General features: G+C 45.2%; 1 long non-coding RNA gene across 1 annotated transcript in view; it reads right to left on the bottom strand.

Moving 5' to 3' along the window:
• Positions 1 to 17,759, bottom strand: part of LOC138246231 (uncharacterized) — a 57,402-nt gene that overhangs the window by 36,732 nt on the left and 2,911 nt on the right. Inside the window, exon 2 of the long non-coding RNA XR_011194253.1 lies at positions 1,665 to 1,736. This is a non-coding gene — a long non-coding RNA (uncharacterized lncRNA). The remainder of the gene's footprint in view (positions 1 to 1,664; positions 1,737 to 17,759) is intronic.

The following is a 17,759-nucleotide window of genomic DNA, read 5'->3' as shown; positions in this document are numbered from 1 at the left end:
CCACATAAAGGGTTATATGAATAGGTTTATGGTATTATATCTTACTACATATATCTACACTGTTGCAGAGGTGTGTGTTGGCCATCACAGTTACCCCTCCAAAACACTCCCTTTATTATTAACTTGTCCTACTTCTATCACATTTGTTCAACAGCTTTTATTTTTTCACCTTCAAGTAATGAGTGTCCATCACTTATTTTGTAATCCATTAGTATCATGTTACCTACATATACATCCTACACAATCACATATGTAACACCAGTGCTGCATTTGGCTATTTTCTATTTTAAGAGAGGCATTTTATACTATGTTGGTTGCACAACTAGATGTCGTAAGTTTCATGATATGTAAATCTAGGTATATGTCTTGCCGCATACACAAATTGTTGCCAGGTTTCGTCCCAACGCAGAGATTCTGCACTTGAGATTAGTGCTTAATTTGTAAATAAAAACGTGCTGTGCCCAAATCGTTCCTCTGAAACTTGCGGATGCTTCAATTAAATGTGTGAGCACAGAATACTGAGGCAGCGTAATCCTGAAGCCATTTCTGGCCTCTTCAAATCATTTACAGCCACCCCCTGCCCCTTCAGCTCACTCTTGCAGCTTTCTCTCTTTGTGACACTTTTTTGTTTTGTCTTCCCCCGTCTTTCCCATATGTGTTTTTTGTTCACAGTCAATAATTGCGGCAGTAAAACAAGTGTCAGCCCTTAAAAATAAGTGCTGGTGCCCTGCACCGGACACAACCAGCTCAAATTAAGCACTTCTGAGGATGGAAAGTCTGCCATAGTGCTGAACCTCCACAGGCGAAAAGATGGTACTCGTAAGTTCTTTTGTGAATACCAAAACGTAGTAAAGTTAGACTTTTGGTCTAACTTTACCTTTGTGAATCAGGCCCTCACTGTTGTCAAAATATAGTCACTCTACTGGCAAATCTGGAATCTGTAAGCTTTATTACCTCCATGGACAGGGCATGGTAGAGAGATGTAAAACTGCAAAGGAACTAGACAGTGAGTCGCCTCTTGCTACAGAGAGAAATGAGCTGGAGTGCCCCGAACTGTCTGGCCTGTGCCCCAGGGGGACGATCGGAAAAATTACGTTGGTATTGGGATGCGTACCGATGTCTATGGGAAAGAAAAGGAACTGGAAGGGAATCGAGAAGAGAGGAAGGACACCCGCTCGAGGGCGCAGGGACTGAGAAGGTGCAGCAAAGGAGGATTCGAGGAGCAACCAGACCACGAGGGGAATGTTCAACCGGTAGATGGGACTGTGGAGCCAACTCGGAGAGGCTGCGGAGCAGAGGGAAGGAGAAACCCTAGGGGAAGTGAGGAGGCCCTCCACGGTCCTGGAGGGACGTGGCTTTACCAGGTACATGACTGCTTACGTGGTCCGGTTATCTCATTGTTAAAAAGGGTAGGAGTAGGAGGGGGGTAGATGTGGGGAACCAGGGGCACGCCTGAATAGGCATTTATGATCTCCCTGGCTTGTAAACAACACTAACTCACGGAACCCCCTTTTTCCACCAAGGTGACGTTTTCGGGTGAATACTGTTTGGCTTAAGAGCCAGTGCACAAGGATGTTGATTGCCTTTTTTTCCCAGTGCACAAAGAACCCCCCACACACATCCCCCCCCTTTGCATTGATAAAAGAGTAGCAAAGACCACTTACATGACCCTTGCCTTTGTTTTCTTCCTCCCCATGAACCCTGGTGATGGACGATTCTGAGGGCATGAGAAGACCCTGGAAGAGAGGAGAGAACAAATAAGAAAAGAGTCTAAAACAAGGAAGAACTACAGAGTGAACAGACCACTGACCGTTCTGTTGATTTACAGAAACCCTGGGAAACAAACAGAATAAATAGGTTCTTGACAATTACCACCTCCCTGACTGGCCAGAGTATGTAACCGAACCCTTATGACACTGCACCCTCCGTGGCAACCCTATAACACACCCGTTCTTGTGCTAATGTTCCCTTGTGTCCATCAGCACGCAAACAGCACAGAATGAATTGTTGCAGGCTACAGGTATGCATAAGCCAAAGGACAGAGCTGGAATACAGGTCTCCCTTCCCTTACAGAAGAAGGGCCATCGTGAGACTTACTTGTGGGGTCAAAGGCCACTCTGTCTCCCTGTAGTGAGATCCACTAGTATGGAATGGCACTGGAATGAATAGGCCCCACCTTCATCAAAGAATGACCAGATACTAATGCAGGGTTATTGGGGCAGCTCTTCCACTTCAGAGACCTCCGGAGCCCTATTTTCTTGCCAGAGGATGAAATGGGAGGTATAAGAACATGCCTTCTTTCTCTGAGTAGCATATCATAGAGACTGTGGGATAAGCCATGCCTAAAGCACAATGCTATAAATAGAAGGTGTTGAAAGGAATACAAGAATTTTTCCAGACACTGGTGATCACTCATGCCACATTCCAGTCTATTGTTTTTTCACTCATTAAGTCACTACGACATAGTTGTTTGTTGCAGTTGATGCCCTAAGTAGTATAGGTATACCCAGGTGTGTGTAACAGAAAGACAGCTGTTTCGTACCAGCACTGAGTGGTAAGTGCATTGGTAGGAAATCACAAAATGGATGGTTTGGAGAAAAGGAACTTTCACTGTACTAGCAGGAAGTACAATTGCACCTATGATCAAGTACAAAATGGTCTGCGCCTACTGAGGTAAACTTCTTTGCACCACTATGAAACACAGTGCACCTGTGAAGCATTTCTAAGGTGATTAAGTGAAACGGAACACTTATTGGACCTGTAAGGAAGAAGAAACATCCCAAAAGAAACATCCCAATGTAACAGGGCAATACATGCCTTAGGTCCTGTGGTTTCTTTTAAAAACAGGAAGAGATTACTAGAGGTCCACACATGCGCTCTGTCCTCTAAATGATGCTGATATAACTAAAAATCTCAGTCCTGATGAAGAACTCTGTTTACTCCCTGTCACTCGCAGTGAGGTTGAAACTCAGGGGTTTATTTATAGGCCCCTAGCGCCAAGTGAGCGTCACTTTTCGTAATGCTCCTGTGGCGCTAAGCACTGCGCCGTATTTACAAGGTGGCGTTAAGCCACACTTTGTGGCTTAACGCCACCTTGTAAATACGGCCCCTTCTCACGCAGCACTGTGCGTGGAAGGGGTGTGCAATGGGTACACCCATTGCATTTTGATGCTGCCTCAGATTTATGCAATTTCGTAAACCTGAGGCAGCACCAAAATCTAATGCCACCCCTAGGGGTGGTGTTAGCATGGCACAACAAGGAGGAATACTTTTATTCCTCCTTGTTTTTTCTTTTTCTATGCATGCTGCATTCTGCATAAACAATCACACCCCTCAACGCAGACATCTTTGCAGGATGGTGCAAGGAGGCCTACGTTGGCGCTGGCAGCTAAGGGACATATGTATGAAAAAATGGCCATGCGAATCACAAATAGTGATTTTTAAGAAATCGCTATTTCCAAGTCGCAATTGGCCATGTAACAAAATTGCGATTCGGAAATAGTGATTTCTTAAAAATCGCTATTTGTGGTTTGCGTAGCCCATTTACCGAATCGCAATTTGCATGTTCGCAAATTGGAATTTTTTTGCGATTCGGTAAAAAATCGCAAATTGTGAGAAATTCCGAGAAAGCACACCTGGAGGAGCCTGATGACATCACAAGCAGGAAATGAGTCATCCCAGGCAGTTTCAGGTGCCACACCCAAACTAGCATCCTGAGAGAGAGCAGCCCGGCCACACAGAGCAGCACTCAGAAGGAGCCAGCACACCTGAGCAAGGATGGACACCCCAGCCCAAGCACAGGAGAAGGGAGAAAGAAAGCGCAAGCTACAATTTAGCGAGCAGGAGCTTGAGGTGCTGACAGAGGAGGTGGTCAGGAGCCATGATCGCCTTTTTGGAAAAAACTCACTCCAGGTGCCTGAGAGTGAGAAAATGAGACTATGGGCGGATATTCAATCAAAAGCTGCGCAATTGGAGTGGCACAGCGCTCCATAGAAGAAATTAAGAAGAGGTGGTATGACCTGCGGTCCCGTGCGAAGGAGAGGGTGGCAAGGAGACTGCAGGGGCACAGGAGGCGGTCCACCCACAGAGGCACCATCCACCCCATTAGAGGACCTAGTTGAGTACACACTCCTCCCTTAAGCTGTGACAGGGGTCACAGAGATCGACACCTCCGGCACACGAATTACCAGTCAAGGTAAGTGTAATATTGATTTGTAACCCCATATGTGTATGCACAAAAGCTTCTTAGGAATTAGCAAGTAATGTTAAACATTGTGAGAAGTAGTCCAGTTCACATCTTATAAGCAGCACAACAATGCATTATGGGAGTGGCAGTCCACAACCCAGAGTTGAAAGTAGCACATACAATGTATTTACGTAGAGTGACACCCAGAGGAACACAACACAGTGTAGAGAAGTACTTGTACCTTTATTACCATTGTGTGACCGTAAATGTAACAAACATAACTGACATGCTGCACATTGTCGTTGCAGGTGGGCCAGGCCCAGCAGCCACAGCATCAGCATGGGTAGGCGAGACTGACACCCATCCGGCCTCCGATTCCAACACCATTGGGTCTCTCACCATTGCTCCTGTCTGACGCAGGCCCAGGGCACTGCCACTGCCAGAGCTCAGCCAAGACTCAGATGAGCAGCAGGAAGGGCCAATTTCCCCATCACCAACAGGCAGGCGCAGCCAGATGCAGGAGGTCAAGGGTCAGCAGACAACAGCACCACGTAGGATGGTGACAAATTCCGGGGCACAGCAGCATGAGACAGGTGAAGGTCCCTCCTTATATGGTGGGCTGGAAGCTGCTATGTTTCAGCAGCAGCGCCTACAAAACAAGAGGATCCTGGGATTAGAAAAGAATATGCGCAAACATAACAGCAACATGGTGGGCCTGCATCGCCAACTTGAGTCCCTCAATGCCAACATAGAACCGCTGCGTGAGGTACAGGTGCAGGCATCACAGGACACCGGAGACCTCACAAGTGCTGTCTGTGAACTATGCCAGGAGCTGCGCCATGAGAGGGTGAGCCAGTGCAGACAGGAGCGCAGATTTAGGAACATGTTTGGCAGCTTCTGTTGTTCTTCTAACAGGGTGGCAAATGCATCTGCACTGATTGCCCATCATGCAGTGGCTGCGCAAGTGGAGGCAGCACACAGCAGCAGGGATGTTGTGAACGGACTGGAACAGATCACCAATGTGATCGACCACATAATGGGACAGAGGTCAGCCACACCGAGTGAGATTGCACTGGGGGACACTGAGGACAGTTCCAGCCTCAGCAGTGTAGCTGTACCAGCATTGGACACCAGACGGCGCAGTGCCAGGCACAGCACTGCCACTGAGGCGGACAATAGAGGTGCCAGTGAGGTAACTGGGCACCCGAGTGGTGTGCATGGGTGCAAAAAATGACTGTAGCTGCCAGTGGACTTATGTTTTCACTATGAAGCAATAGTGCATTGCTCAGGTCCTTCATTGTTTTGAGTTTATCACTTAACCTTTTTTTGTTATTTCTCACACGAACATTACCTGACTTAATGTAATACATTTATTTCATTACAGGTACAGTTGTCAGAGGATTTGTATAATTTATACTCACGTCTGAAATGGTTGTGTGTGGTCGGCACGCCTTTGCCTTCCCTCTGCTGCACTGGTCCTGTCTGCTGGATGTAGGGGTGGTATGGGATCCTCATCCTCATCAGATTCAGTATCACATATTTCTACATGTATGCCCCTGGTGGTAGCTATATTGTGCAAGATTGCACAAGTAGCCACTATTCTACATGTCGTCTCTGGACTGTACTGTCGTGCCCCTCCACTTTTGTGGAGGCACCGGAAGCGACTCTTCAGCAGTCCAAATGTGCGTTCCACCACATTGCGGGTTGCCCTGTGTGCTGCATTGTATCTCCGTTCAGCAGGTGTTGCAGGATTGAGGTAGGGCATCATCATGTAGGTGGGCACTGCGTAGGCACTGTCTCCTGGAAGGGACAGAGGGTATGATGAGTAACTGAGCCATCTGACATCAGCACGCCATCAATGCGCCATTGCATAGAGGGACAATACCTAGTAGATATCCTTCACCAAACTCCCCAGCTAGCAGTCTTGTGTGAATCCCGCTGTAGTGAAAGATGTACGAATCATGTGTGCTCCCTGGGTACCCGGCCACGAGATCAGTAATGATGTAGGAGGCATTACATATCACCTGTATATTAATTGAATGTTGGTATTTCCGGTTGCGGTACACATACTCTGTGACGGATGGTGGACAGATTGCCACATGTGTCCCATCTATGGCACCTAGGACGTGGGGGAACTGTGCTATCTGGTAAAATTAAATTTTTGTCTGCTGTATTTCCTGTGGGGTGTGGGGGAATCTGATGTACTAGTGTAGTTTGCTCAGCATGGCGTTGATAAATGCATTGAAAAATCTGGAGAGGGTACTCTGTGATACCCCCCCAGCTGCTGCTATGACCCCTTGATAGCTCCCTGAGGCGAGTAGGTGGAGGGAGCATAATACCTGCACATGGGTGGGCATGCTGTGAGTCCTTAGTGTTCTGCGCTGCAGTATGTGTTGTAGCTCAGCTATCAGATCAAGTATCATGGCTGAGTTCAACCTATACCTCTCATATATTTCCTCCTCTGTCAGGTTAAAAAGTGTAATGCCCACTCTGAAAATGTGCTCCTGTCTCCTCCTCCCTCTCCTCAAACCTGCCAAGATCCTCATCCTCCTCGCCATCACGTAGAGTGCAGCCATTGTGGAAAAGAGTCTGAGGCATTCTGGGCCTCTTTATATAGGTTGCACCTGGTTACCACCTGGTTTCAGTTAGTGGTATTTTGCATGTGCAAAATGCCATTCTGCGAAAAATCGCAATTTACGATTTTTTGAGGCATCTCTTTGCGACTTGGATTTTGCGACTCGCAATTTACACCTCGCAATTTCCTGCTGGAAATACCGAATCGCAAATTGCGACTCGCAAACCCAGGTTGCAACGCAAAAAATCGCAATTTTTGCGATTTCTTATTTTTGGTCTGCGAATGCCTTTCATGCATCGCAGACCACTTTTTTGCACTCGCAAACGGCCGATTTTTGCAATTCGCACCATTTGCGAGTGCAAAAAAGTTTCATACATCTGGCCCTAAATTTAGCGCCAGCAAAGAGGCCAACACAGGGGTGAGCTGTATTCACTTAAATGGGGCGCATCCCTGCATTTCTAAAGTGACGCAGCTCAGTGCTGCCAATTTTGCCACAGCACCATGCTGCACCACTTTTCCATAAATCTGGCCCACAGTGTGTCGACAGTATCATAAACAGATGAGCATTGAGAGTTTTGGAAAATAATACTCCCTGAGATGAACATAAAGGATAAACAACTTTTGGAAGTAGGTCTAGTCCTGCACCCTCGGGGAGACACGTGATAGAACTTTTAGTATGGAATCAGGAACAAAGAATTACAGTTCTCATATAGGATCCAATAATTTATTTTATTAGGGTGCAAGCATTTTAAACAGTTTGTTTAATTACCTCTTTTGGTCTCGTTCATCATGATTTGAATTCTCTGAGTTCATTTATTGACACAATATTTTTTGCTATAAGCAAATGGTGGTGAGCTCACTTTTAAATGTACATGGTAGTTACAGTCTGTTTTTAGAAAGGAAAAGTAACAGTGTCTACTTTAAATGGCTAATGATTGGTTACATTGAAGAAAACGTCCTGTCACAAGTATTCTTTTCGAGTGGCAGGTTGCATTCAAATCATGAGGGCATCAGATTGGCGGTTGACAGTATGGGAAGAGGAACAGTAAAATGTGTATGAAAGAAAGGGACTCACACCCAACAGGTTTCCCCAATCCACAGAAATCCCTAAAATAAGTTTAAAAAATAAGAGGATTCTGTCACTTAATAAGATCCCCAAATGCTTACTTGTCACCTATGTATTCTGTGAGTTGTAGTAATGATTGACTTACATTGAACTAATTCACCTAAAAACTATGATTTGTGAAAGGAAATCCCTGGACTGAAGAAGTGCTTCATTGAGTAATCTTAACAATGAACCAAAATTTGACCAAATATTATATGGAAAAAATACCATCTTACTGTACAATAAAAACAATATTTCAACTCGCTGTGATGTTCCATGACCTGGTAAAGGGACTCTGACTAGCACCTCTATGTGGATATGAAACTCCTCTGTTTGTTACAATTGGCAGCATTCACAAAGTTTATATGTGTGCAGTTTTACTCTTCCATAGATCTACTCTTACAGTTAGGTGTAACTCTCCAGTTGTTTGCTATTTACCATTTCCAAGTTAAGATTTGTACCTCGATGTAGAATTACATATCTCCACACCCTCAAATAAGGGGATGGATTTGTGTGTGAATGAATTTACAAGTGTAAAATTAACGCAAGTAACTCTTCAGCTACTGGTGAAGATCTCTGCATGGGAAAGCTTAGGGCCATTTATTAAGCATTATTCATTTTAAAAAATAATAATTTAAAATATTTACCATTAACATTGAAGTAAAAAAATAAAAAGCTACAACACAGTAACTCCTCAAATTAGATGTATATTAAATAATAAGATAATTTAAATACATTAATTTAATTTACAAATAATGATGTGTAAGAAGTAATTCAAATAGCACCCACTCGAGCTAACATTTTTATTTTTATTTAATTTGCAGTAAAAGTTATATAGTTGGTTTATTTGAATATGTTTTATATTTTTAAAAACAAGTTAAAAAGTTTAATTTATTTTTTGTTAAAATCAAGTGTATTATAAAATTTTAAAAAGTCAATAAAATGAATAATTAATTATACTAAGAGCCTGATTACATCCTTGGCGGATAGAATACTCCACCACAAACCTGACGGATATCCCATCTGCGGTATTACAAGTTCAATTATAACCTATGGAACTTGTAAAACGACAGACAGGATATCTGTCACATTTGTAATGGAGTATCCCATCCACCAAAGCCGTAATCAGGCCCTTAATTTTTAGGCATTAATATATTATATATATATATGTATATGTATATATCATAAAGGTAGAACTAACTTAATTAATTTAACATTAATTTCTATGAATGTTATTTTAATTGGTGTGGTATGTGTATTTGTAAAGCACTCTATCACCCATAAGGGTATCCTGGCGCTGAGCAGGAGTGTTTACCTACTCCTGCCTAGGACAGTGTAACGAAAATGGAGTAATATATGGTGTGGTTGTGCGACTTCACCATCCTCACTGTGTAATACACTCACAACACCGACTTGTGTCCAGTCAGGATCGTTTGTTAAACCTTAGCTCAACACTGCGTAGTAGAGCAGTCAGGAACATGTGTAAAGCATTTAGAAGTACCAAAATAATAAAATAAGAATCTCACACAGCACAATGAAATTCGCACCAATTTATAAAAATAGGTAATGAATTATTAGACACTAAAACAACAAAATCGACTATAGGGTTCCTGAGATATACATTTTTAAGTAAAACATAAATCACAGCTTTTCACTGAAAATGCAAACAAGCATTGATAAGTACTGCAGCTAGTGAAAACATTGCAAACTCTGTAAAATGTTTTAAGAGTTGTGTTCAGGTGCACCGGCTCGCTTGGCTCACTTGGTGGTGAACTCCAGCAGGGAGCAAGTCAAGGTGCTAGTAAGGAGCTATAGGACTGTGACCTTGTCACCAAAGCAGTCACCTGTCTAGTTCCAGTTTCTTTTGGTGAGCCACCATTGACTTAATGGAGTGGTGGTCCAGATGAAAGGGATACTGAAGATGCTGTAGGATGCTGATGATGATGTGTGGTTGACAGGTGGCTTCCTTGGGCTACTCCTCTGCCCCCAGTCTTGATGGGTGTCTTTGGCCACTGGGGTCGATGTCCCTCGAGGTCTAGGTGGGTCCAGCAAAAGTTCAGTTGGCACTGGTCTACTGATCTCCAGGCACAGCAAAACCAGTGGTTCTCTTTGGTAGAAAGTAGTATCCTTCCTGGGCAACCAAACTGAATTCTAATGACTTTCTTGGGTCCAGCATACTTGGTTGCAACTTCTAAGAGTCAGGATTCAATCTCCCAGGCTGCACATTGGCGATCAGTGACAGTCAAGGAAATGTGGTTACTGACTTGTCAAAGCTGGTTACTTCAACTTTTGTGGTCCTGTAGCTATAACATGAAGTCAGTCAATAGACTCTTTGAGTTCACCTTTCTGTTTGGGGCTCAGGGATGACCTTTCCATGAGCCAGGGACAACAGGTACAGTCCTTTCTTTGCTAGTCCAGGTGCAGACCAGCAGTTAATGCCGTCTCTCTTGCCAGGTCAAGGGATCAGCAGGGCAGTCTTTTTCGGTCCTCTCTCTAGTGGAGACATGATCTGAGGTTGAGGTGCCAGAGGTGCCATATTTATGACCAGAAAGTGCCCTCATGGAATGCATCAGTCACTAGTCAATGAGCTACCAGATCAGTGTCCCATGACTTCCTGCAATGTGTGACATCTACCTATCCTGGAGTGCACCATTCTGCCAACTCCAAAGATGACAGGATCTCTCTCCCCCATGGAAAAAACACTATGACAACTGTTTTCCCCTCTCTGTCCCTGTTGCCAACCAGTCTACCAGAACAAAAGAGAAGCACCTCTGCTGTGTGTCCTCCATTCGCCCTTCAAAGGCAGTTTCTCCTTTGGAGCTGACCTCTTGAGCTCACACCCTGTGTGACAATCTGCCAGGGAGAACTAATACCTCTTCCAACGGCAGACCTCTGTTCTCCAGGAGGGCAGAAGGCTGACTTGTGGCCATTATCTGCGACTGGACACAGAGAAACTTGGGTAACAGAGTGGCAAGTTTCTAAAGTTGCCTTATACTTAATAGTTACATTAATTTTGACTTGGACATCAAGTCAGGTTTAATGTAAGGATTATTTTAATACCAAAAGTACCAATTTTAGTAGTCCCATCCAGGTGATAGTGGGGTGCTTCATCATCGGGTCCACCCCAGCCAGGGTGGGCTCTACCGACTTGCAGGAGCTCTTACAAAGAACCTACGGGGTTCTATGACCCTTAAGCTGACTCATTAGCTTAAGAGTCAAAGGACCATAATGTCTTAGCGTACCCCCATCAATTTTGATTTTAACCATACCTACTGTGAACAGTAAGGTATTTTTCTTCTTTAGCCTTCCGGTAGGTTCTTTGTAAGAGCTCCTGCAAGTCAGTAGAGCCTAGGTAGGGGTTGGGGTGGATCTGATGATGAAGCATGCCACTAATAGAGTGGGTGAAGGTCACTAAAAAAGAAATGAAATCTAAAAGAAATTTATTCTGGAAAGGAACAATCAAGGTGATGCCTCTGACACTATTGACTGTAAGGTTTGGTGAAGGGTCTAGGAATACTTGAAGTTGACGGTGATTGGTATAGGGGATATATATCCCTGAACCTCCTTGGGGTGCACCCTCAGAAAAATCTTCCTCCCCTCTGGAGTGATGGATTCAGTTTATTCGACCCCAACTTCACTCCTGTGTTGAGACAAAGATTTCCTTGCTCCAGTTTATACCAGTGTCAATGCAGTCTGCAAGAGCTGTGTGCTTGGTTTTCTGTATCTGCTTGCGGTAGCATATTAGGGGGGACTTGAAGGTGTTTTTTCATGTTGTCTTCACATGTTCTCCACTTGCACTCCAGTTGCTTGCAGTGGTGTTTTGTAAGCCTGAGTTCCTCTGGGTACCAGCTGGCTTGCGGACAGTCTCTTGTAGTTGAGTTGCCTTTGAAGGGAGTCAAAGTGCAGGTGCATGCAGAAATCCAGCTGTTGAGAATGGCTTTCAGCAAGTTGCTGGTGTGCTTGGGCTGCTGCGTAGAAAAGGGTGGGCATCCAGTCCTCTTTTGTGATGCTTTTACAGCTGTGGCGGACGGGTCCAGTGGTATTTTGGTTGATTGTGGAGCAGGATGCTGAAATGATGATGTTGTGGTGTGTCCAGGCCACAGGTGCTGGCTTTTAACACTGATGCTGTTAATTGAGGAGAAAATGAGTCCCAATAGGTGTCTGGCAGTATGTCTCCCTTGATTTCTACATGAGTGTGTTGCAGTACCATGGACTGGCCATTTGTGGTGCTTGAACTACTCCAAGGCAGGCCTGGAGTTTAAGCGTGTTTTGACACCATTATGGCAGTTCCTCACTGCATGTGGACACAACCTGGATCCTACAATGTGGACCGCCATTATATATTCTGTTTAGAGAGATGTTTCCTTTCTAAGATCCCTGAGTAACTACATGATTTCAAGGATCTTATGGAGGGATAACAGTGTTAAATAATTTTGGTCATCTTTTGTGCAAACTGATTAAAACAATTAATAGATCACAGCACGTTTTCCTTATTATTCTAGGCATTTGAATTCTGTGGTATATTGCAAACTGTTGGATCAGACGACCAACAAACAACTTAAAGAAATGTTGAAATAGGTCCTCCAAGAACATTTCTTTTTACCATTAGGGCTGTAGCAGCTTTAGAATAGTAGTTAGTGAACTACAATAGTCTTACTGTTTTGTGGATGTGAAATGTCCTTCACTAATTCTTTCTTAATTTTTCATTAGCCCCACCCATTTTGAGTAGCTTTTCCCAATGTTCCCACCACTCATGCTGGTTTTTAGTACAAAATACACACTTCATGTGTGCTGATCTATTCCACCTGGGGAAGGGGCAGTTTTGTGCATATAAACAATATAAGAGGTGGCAGTGGAGCTCACCACCCATAGGTTTGTGAATTGCATTTTGTAGTATGCGAGCATTACTGATTTAGTAGTCTCCATGGGAAGTTTGGTATCTGGCTATCACAGAATACACTATTCAGCCCACTCCCAAGATGCAGAACCTCTTTCTCAGTGTCCAGAGCTCCCTAGTCCAGTTCAGAGGTGTGGCTACCAAGGGGCTACAAGCCCCTGAAAACCAGTTTGACAACAGCTTTCCCCTCTTCTCCCCGGATGCCAGTTAGTCGGCCTAACAACAGGGCTGCTCCTCTCTGAAGTGTTCCCCATTTGCTCTTCAAAGCCAGCTTCATCTCTGAAGCTCACCTTTTGGGCCATAACCTGTGTGGCTTCCTGCAGGAGGGAGGTAGTACCTTTCTTCAGTGTAGGCATCTATAATCTTCTTTGCTGGGGGTTGTTAGCATTTCTGCCTAGGAGGGCAGAAAGCTGTCTCAGGCCCAAGCTCCTTGTGTAACCATTAAGGGCACAGGAGATTGAAGGCAACAAAGTGGCAACCTTGAAAAACTTGCACAGTTACTTGTTACATTAGTTTTTATTTGAGAATCAAATTGGGCTTCATGTAACAAGCTGTTTGATATCTTGGAGTATCAACTTCAATTGCACCATTCAAGAGTTAGCACAGCTGAGTGGTCAGCATGCAACTCTGTACTTGCCAATGGGGCGACCAAGTCCTCCCACAGTAAAAACAGCAGTTTAACGTTTTTACTCCTTGAAAATGAAAAATATATGCTTTGCATGTGAAATATGTTGCACCATGCCTTAGGGCTTGGTAGAGCTGCCATAGGGGTGACTTACACATATTGTAGAGGAGAGTCTGGCTTTGCCATTGCTTTAAATGGCAAAGTAGGGCTACCAGTTTTAAAATGCCATGTCAGCCCGCAATCTGAGTCACAACCAGGGTGGCATAATCAGTGCTGCACTCCCTCGGGTGAATCTAGCTTACATGACATGTGCACCCTGGGTACGATATACTAGGGACTTACACTTAAGTTAGCCTATGGTAATTGGGCACAGTCAATGTAACATGTTTTGGGGTCGAGCACTGGCACTGAGGTCTGGTTAGCAGGCCTCAGTGCACTCCAAGAGTAGAAAAACCAGCAGCATCAGTCAAAAAACCAGAGAAGTGACCGAACATAAAGAAACATTTCCTTACACCTGTCCAAAGTCAGAGCCTGTTTGTCAGTTTAACCCAGGGATCGATTTGTTGCCAAACACCTCAGACTATTAGATATGTATAACCTGAGTAATAATCCTTTTGTAAGAGACCTTAGCATGTGGGAATGCTCTGCTTTCAGAGGTCAGAGGGCTTAATCGCCAGATAGATAGCACTGCTACTGGAAGTGGGAACACATTACAGTGTAATCTGAGAGATAGTCAAACTGTAGTGGAGAAGTGTGGCACAATGGTTAGAGCGGCAGACCTGGAAGCAGAGATCTGGTCCAGGACCAGGGTTCAAGTCCTTCCTCAGCAGGTCTTGGGCTCAATTCCCTTGGACCAGATAATTCTCGCTTCGGTGCCTCATCGAATTAATGGGCCCCATTCTGTAACTCTGGGCAATAGCTTGCTTAATCTCCACAACGGCCCCAACAGTGCTTGGATACCTGGCTTCACCTTGGTGGTGCCCAGGAGTGGGCACCTCACAGGGAAAAGCCAGGAGGGGTTCCATAGTGTAAGCGTACAGTTCCTTGAGACCCTAGCGGGTGAGTAGTGCGTAGTTTACAGTTTTAACTGTCTGTTGCCAAAACCTGTAGATTTTGCCACCTAAATTACATCTCTCCTTCCTAAAGTCAACGTCAGTGATATATATTTAATCTAAACAATAACTATGATGTCAAAACACAAAGAGACGTAGAGTGTGGTCGGTAGGGTATTCAGTCACAAACATGGTGGATACCCCCTCCGCTGTATTAGAAGTACAATATAGCCTGTAGCACTTTGAATAAGGGGCAGAGGATACCTTCCTCGTTTTGACAGAGTCTCCCGCCTGCCAAACTCAAAATATTGGCCAAAGTTTGACATTCTGCATCACTGGGGTATCTCAGCCTCATGAGCCAGCAGGATGTATGAGGCCATTGACACAGCTGTGCTGTCACAGAGCTCCCAGGTTTCCCTGGATTATGCATCAGTAGCTCTTCCAGCCCAGTTTTTTTTCTCTGTATTCTGGAACTCGTAGTCCCAACTCTTAATTGATGATGAGGAACGGGAGTCTCACAATGGAAAGAAACATGGATGCGCTGAATTAACCATGCATGGAAATAAAATTTCGGAATCTTGCTTCCGACGGCTAAGTTTATATTAAACTGTTTAATTTGAGGCACAGCTATATTATCTTAACGCTGACATCTTTAAGAACTGTGTACCCTGATCGATCCATCTCCTTCCTTATACCTCCGCCTGCATGTTCTTTGTCCCCTGGGATACCACATTCCTGTGCGGTGACTGACTGAGACTGTAAATTCTGGGTCACTTCAGGATAGCTCCCAGTGAGGATTGGCATTGCTGCGTGAGCCTATAGTCCTCGAAATACTTCTCCATCAGATACTATTAGTTCTTGTTTTTTCTAAGGGACCAAACCTTACCCTGTTTTAAAGTTTGGCTTTTCAGCAATTCCACAGCTTTGATATAAAAAATTATTTTTAAAAATTGAGTATTTGCTCATTTATGGAGAGATACAGGAGGGGTCGAGGTAATACTAGATTATTCCGTGTTGTTGTGATACAACACACCTGTTTCTGGCATTTCCTTTGACAAATCTTTGTTTTCCTTTGCACCGTCATAATTGTAGTCGTGTGTATGCTAGCATAGATTTAGGTCTTCAAGTACCAAATTGCAAAGCAAAAAAAAAAAAAAAAACGCTAGCCTGGGTGTAGGAAGTTGGCTCTGTATGTGCTATCTCAAAGTAAGGAATAGCATGCACAGAGTCCAAGGGTTCCCCTTAGAGGTAAAATAGTGGTAAAAAGAGATAATACTAATGCTCTATTTTGTGGTAGTGTGGTCGAGCAGTAGGCTTATCCAAGGAGTAGTGTTAAGCATTTGTTGTACATACACATAGACAATAAATGAGGTACACACACTCAGAGACAAATCCAGCCAATAGGTTTTGTTATAGAAAAATATCTTTTCTTAGTTTATTTTAAGAACCACAGGTTCCAATTTTACATGTAATAGCTCTTTTGAAAGGTATTGCAGGTAAGTACTCTAGGAACTTTGAATCATTACTTTAGCATGTATACTTTTCACATAAAACACAATAAGCTGTTTTAAAAGTGGACACAGTGCAATTTTCACAGTTCCTGGGGGAAGTAAGTTATTGTTAGTTTCAACAGGTAAGTAAGGCACTTACAGGTTTCAGTTTTTGGTCCAAGGTAGCCCACCGTTGGGGGTTCAGAGCAACCCCAAAGTTATCACACCAGCAGCTCAGGGCCGGTCAGGTGCAAAGGTCAAAGAGGTGCCCAAAACACATAGGCTATAATGGAGAGAAGGGGGTGCCCCGGTTCCAGTCTGCCAGCAGGTAAGTACCCGCGTCTTCGGAGGGCAGACCAGGGGGGTTTTGTAGGGCACCGGGGGGGGACACCAAGTAGCACAGAAAGTACACCCTCAGCAGCGCGGGGGCGGCCGGGTGCAGTGTGCAAACATGCGTCGGGTTTCCTTCAGTTTTCAATGGGAGACCAAGGGGTCTCTTCAGCGATGCAGGCAGGCAAGGGGGGGGGCTCCTCGGGGTAGCCACCACCTGGGCAAGGGAGAGGGCCTCCTGGGGGTCACTCCTGCACAGAAGTTCCGTTTCTTTAGGGGCTGGGGACTGCGGGTGCAGGGTCTTTTCCAGCCGTCGGGAAATGGAGTTCAGACAGTCGCGGTCAGGGGGAGCCTGGGGATTCCCTCTGCAGGCGTCGCTGTGGGGGCTCAGGGGGGACAACTTTGGTTACTCACAGTCGTAGAGTCGCCGGAGGGTCCTCCCTGAGTTGGTTGTTCTCCACCAGTCGAGTCGGGGTCGCCGGGTGCAGTGTTGCAAGTCTCACGCTTCTTGCGGGGAATTGCAGGGGTCTTTAAATCTGCTCCTTGTAACAAAGTTGCAGTTCTTTTGGAGCAGTGCCGCTGTCCTCAGGAGTTTCTTGTCTTTTTCGAAGCAGGGCAGTCCTCAGAGGATTCAGAGGTCGCTGGTCCCTTGGAAAGCGTCGCTGGAGCAGGTTCTTTGGAAGGCAGGAGACAGGCCGGTAAGTCTGGGGCCAAGGCAGTTGGTGTCTTCTGGTCTTCCTCTGCAGGGGTTTGTCAGCTCGGCAGTCCTTCTTCTTGTAGTTGCAGGAATCTAATTTCTAGGTTCAGGGAAAGCCCTTAAATACTAAATTTAAGGGCGTGTTTAGGTCTGGGGGGTTAGTAGCCAATGGCTACTAGCCCTGAGGGTGGGTACACCCTCTTTGTGCCTCCTCCCAAGGGGAGGGGGTCACATCCCTAATCCTATTGGGGGAATCCTCCATCTGCAAGATGGAGGATTTCTAAAAGTTAGAGTCACCTCAGCTCAGGACACCTTAGGGGCTGTCCTGACTGGCCAGTGACTCCTCCTTGTTATTCTCATTATTTTCTCCGGCCTTGCCGCCAAAAGTGGGGGCCGGAGGGGGCGGGCAACTCCACTAGCTGGAGTGTCCTGCGGTGCTGTGACAAAGGGGTGAGCCTTTGAGGCTCACCGCCAGGTGTTACAGCTCCTGCCTGGGGGAGGTGTTAGCATCTCCACCCAGTGCAGGCTTTGTTACTGGCCTCAGAGTGACAAAGGCACTCTCCCCATGGGGCCAGCAACATGTCTCTAGTGTGGCAGGCTGCTGGAACCAGTCAGCCTACACGGATAGTCGGTTAAGTTTCAGGGGGCACCTCTAAGGTGCCCTCTGTGGTGTATTTTACAATAAAAGGTACACTGGCATCAGTGTGCATTTATTGTGCTGAGAAGTTTGATACCAAACTTCCCAGTTTTCAGTGTAGCCATTATGGTGCTGTGGAGTTCGTGTAGAACAGACTCCCAGACC

The sequence above is a fragment of the Pleurodeles waltl genome, chromosome 7 (assembly GCF_031143425.1).
Source record: "Pleurodeles waltl isolate 20211129_DDA chromosome 7, aPleWal1.hap1.20221129, whole genome shotgun sequence".
Classification (NCBI taxonomy): Eukaryota; Metazoa; Chordata; class Amphibia; order Caudata; family Salamandridae; genus Pleurodeles; species Pleurodeles waltl.
Note: the sequence above shows the minus strand (reverse complement) of the source record. Positions and strands in the feature narration are given on the sequence as shown.